The following is a 4849-nucleotide window of genomic DNA, read 5'->3' on the forward strand; positions in this document are numbered from 1 at the left end:
GATTTATTATTAATGTTGGGAACAGTTGAGCTGCTTCATATTTTTTCTTTTTATAACCTGTGATACTTTTGTCAAGATTTGATGAATAAAAAGTAAAAAAAAGAAAAGAACGTCATTTATTTAAAATAGACATATTTTGTAAAAATATACGCTATTGTTAAAAAGTTTTGGTTCAGTCATTATTTTCCTTTTTTAATTCACCAATGGTGTTATAAACTGATAAAAAGTTATAGTAAAGATTTATTTTTCTATTCATCTTTCTATTTAAGATTTATATTTTGAATAAATGCTGTCCTTTTTATATATGAATCGTGAAAAAATTATCACAGGTTCCAAATAGCTAGGATATATATATATATATATATATATATATATATATATAACAAAAACATAAATAAGGACAATAAAAATGCTGTTTAATTTTTAAAACACTTTTATTTTATTTTATTTTATATCTGCTCCTACACTCTGCCATTTGACAACATTTGTTTATATATCAGCCTCTAAATAACATTTTAGGGGTTTTACGGCATCTGTATTTACTGTGACATAAGTGGAAAAAGTAAAAAGAAATTACTTGTTACTTCGTAATTTTTTTTTAATTACTCAAATATTGGAAAAACAAAACAAAAACAAAAAACACAAAAAGTGTAGTTTCTCTTCGTACAGTAAAGTATAGTGAGATGTGTGTCTGTATACAGTGGACAGAGAGGTGCCGTCGCGGGGCTCAAATGGCCGCATTAACACACGTGGTGTCCCGCAGAGTCTCTGGCGCCGCGCCGCAAACATCCCGGATCAAAGGCGGTACAGTAGCAACACAATTACCTGCGATTGACCAGCAGTTCAGATGCAGATTCACACCCGGACAAGCAACTCAGGGCAGTGAAGATATCTGCTGGCACCAACATAAACCCGTGCAACACTTTACTCGCATTTGATTTAGACCAATTTAGACCAGATAGACTCGATTTGAATTATGTATATGCACAAATATGCACATAGGCCTATGTAGATTTAATGTTACCCGCTGTAACCTTAATTTGACCATGCAATAAAGCAATCTGAAAATCAGTTGTCTTTAAAATATATATTTTTAAATACTTGCATTATGATTTAGCAATGCAATTATATAGGAGGGACATATTACAACTAAATTAAAAAGTCTTCATATAATTTGTTTATTTGAGGTTTCATGATCAAACAAAACAGCGCAGATCGTGATTCAATAATATCCGTGATAAATCTGAAGTAATGTCATGTGAAGCATGTTTGCACCAGTGTCTGACTGCAGTTAATCAGGCTTCTTCTTATCGGACTGTATTTGAATGAGAGAGGCTTTGAAAGGATCGTTTAGCTGGACAATGGCGATAACAGCATGTTGACTGTGTCCTTTATCATGATCTATAGTGCAGGAGCTCGAGCTCTTTGACTCGCAATTAAAGCCTTTATCTCGAGCGCTTTGATCCGTTCCAGAACAATGAAGAGGATCGGCCGCGCGCCACTGCGCCTCCGGGGGCGCGCGTTTCCTCGCCTCCGCGCGAAACCCCGAAACAAACCGCGGAGGGAAAACTCTCATTATTTAAATCCGGATAAAATATCACGGAATCCAAGAAGAGAGAAGATCTGTGAATCTCGTTTAATGGTCAGACAGTGACCAGATCATCGGCTCACACACACACTGATGGCTTTAAAGAAAACTTTTAAAGCAAAAAACAAACAAAAACACTGAACAGTGTAAATAGGATTGTGAATTATGAGGCTTTTTGTATCAACAAAACGTTCAAATCCAGTAACTGAGATGTCAAATGCGAGCCATTTTGTTTTGTTTATTTAAATATGGATAAAAGCGTCTGCTAAATGAGTAAATGTAAATATGCAGTTTTGAGCAATTTTCATCAAATTTCAATGGCTGAAAAATTGCAGAGAACTGAGTCGGATATTTCCCTGCACGTTTTTTATCAAAACTCAAAGAATATACTACAGGTCAAAGGTCAGCTGGATATTGCATGTCTGGACATGTATTCTGCACATCTGAAAAACACATTAAATTAAGAAGTTCTTCATTCAATGAAATGCACTTTTATTAAGTCTATACCTGTTTAAAGGGCTATTAACACCTATAATTCATAATCCCGCACTGTAAACAACGTGCTTCTCGAAATATCATCTACATTTTATTCAAGTCTAAAAACCTGGAAGCAACATCAGATTATATTTACATGTATTTGTTTAGCCATGCTTGTGTTCAAAGTGCCAGTTATGACTAACAACAAACCCTTATTATTAATAAAGAGGACCTATTATACTGATCATCTCTCTTCAGTGTGTAATGTTGATGTTTGATCATGAAAAGGGAGTTATTCTCAGTGTTTCTGAACTCCTCAAACGCCTCCATTGTAGTTTAGAGTTTCTTCCGGGAACGAACACGTCACAATATTCCTCATTATAATAATTAATGCGCAGAATAAAGGGGCGGGGCCTGGTTGAGTTAGTTAGTAGTGTGTTAAACTGGCGGTTATGGTAAGGGGCGGGACATTTCCCAAACACACTCGAAGCGCTCGACCAATCACAACACACTGCTCCAGCCGACCAATCAGAGCACAGTGTGCTTTTTAGAAGGAGGGGCTTCATAGAGACAGGAAGTAAACAGAGCGTTACTGACAGACTGGGAAGAGGAGGATATATGGCAATAATAATAATGTGTTTTTTCAAGCATTAAAACCTATTCTAGTAGAGCTCAAAAACTAAATCAAGACTTTGAGAAAGAACATCATCGGTCCTCTTTAAATTACAGGGGTTGTTGTGACTGGGAAATGATTTTCACTTAGAGTGAGCGGTGTTGAATTCAATTCTAATGAGAAAGACGCAGAATACATGAGCTTTAAAACAGGGAAATGACAAAAGTGTCTCAATTTTACAAAAAGTAGAGATGCAAAGTCAAATTATACTGAAATTTATGCACAAAATATTTAAATTTTCTAAGATTAGTTTACCACGGTGTAGAAATATAGTCTATTTTTAAAAGTATAATACTTTTCTCTGGAGGCGTTTATAATGTATTAGGCTACTTTGATTTCAAACAGTTGAATCTTATCTAAAATATAATGAATAATTATCATCAATAAATCTATAAATACATTATTTGGTTGTGTAGCTCAACACAAAAGATGAAAGTCGTTCTTTAAAGTGTCTTCACGAGGAAATCAACAGTTTATACGAGAATGTTCTACTATACGGTTCATTAGTTAACATGAGCAACTTCTGCAGCATTTATTAATCTTAGGTAATATTAATTTCAACATTTACTAATACATTATTAAAATCAATGGTTGTATTTGTTAACATAGTTAATGCACTATGAACAAACGATGAACAGCTGGATATTAACATTAACAAAGATGAATAAATACTGTAACAAATGTATTGCTCATTGTTATAACTATTGTTAATGAACCGTATTGTAACGTGTGACCAAGATATCCAATTATAATGAGGAAATTCACCAATTAAAACTTGTGCAATCCCAGAATCTGTTTCCTCATCAACATATCAGAGTTTATGATGTGATTCGTCTCCTCACAGCGTCCACATCTGTGTGTGTGTGTGTGTGTGTGTGTGTGTCGGTTCAGTACAGCGTCTTCCAGCGTCCATATCTGTGTGTGTGTGTGTCGGTTCAGTACAGCGTCCACATCTGTGTGAGTGTGTGTGTGTGTGTGTGTTCAGGACAGTGTTCTCTCACTGGAACGAGGCTTTGACCCGGCGCAGTGTGTCCTGGATCCGGTGTGTGTATCGGTCGCTGGCCGTCTGGATGAAGTTGGCATCGTTGTGTGAGGCGAGCAGAGGAACGTCACACTCGCTGAATCGAGCGATTCGCTGGCGCAGGAGCGACTGAAGCTCGAGGTCAGGACAGTGGGAATAGAGATGCTCCTGAAACGCATGGATCTGACTGACCACACGCGCAATGTTCCTGAGAACAGGAGAGAAGCAGAAACAAGACTCGTCACAGGAAAGCCAGAGGGAAACGAAACGTCTAATATAAGAACCGGGTTTTTAGTGTGATTATGAAAAGGCAAAGGCTGCATTTAATTAGATAAATATAAGCACTGTGTGTTTCAGAGTGATGCGCTGCATTGTTTTCATTTACACACGTGCAGTTCATGATCAACTGAACTCAACTCAACCGAACTCAACTCAATCGAACAACTCAACTCAACCGAACTCAACCGAACTCAACTCAACCGAACGAACTCAACTCAACCGAACGAACTCAACCGAACAAACTCAACTCAACCGAACAAACTCAACTCAACCGAACAACTCAACTCAATCGAACTCAACTCAACTCAACTCAACCGAACTTAACCGAACTCAACTCAACTCAACCGAACTCAACTCAACTCAACCGAACTCAACTCAACTCAACCGAACTCAACCGAACTCAACTCAACTCAACCGAACTCAACTCAACTCAACCGAACTCAACTCAATCGAACAACTCAACTCAACCGAACGAACTCAACTCAACCGAACGAACTCAACTCAACCGAACGAACTCAACTCAATCGAACTCAACTCAACTCAACTCAACCGAACTCAACCGAACTCAACTCAACTCAACCGAACTCAACTCAACTCAACCGAACTCAACTCAACTCAACCGAACTCAACTCAACTCAACTCAACTCAACTCAACCGAACTCAACTCAACTCAACCGAACTCAACTCAACTCAACCGAACTCAACTCAACTCAACCGAACTCAACTCAACTCAACCGAACTCAACTCAACTCAACCGAACTCAACTCAACTCAACCGAACTCAACTCAACTCAACCGAACTCAACTCAACT

This window comes from Phoxinus phoxinus (assembly GCF_949152265.1).
Source record: "Phoxinus phoxinus genome assembly, chromosome: 14".
Taxonomy (NCBI): domain Eukaryota; kingdom Metazoa; phylum Chordata; class Actinopteri; order Cypriniformes; family Leuciscidae; genus Phoxinus; species Phoxinus phoxinus.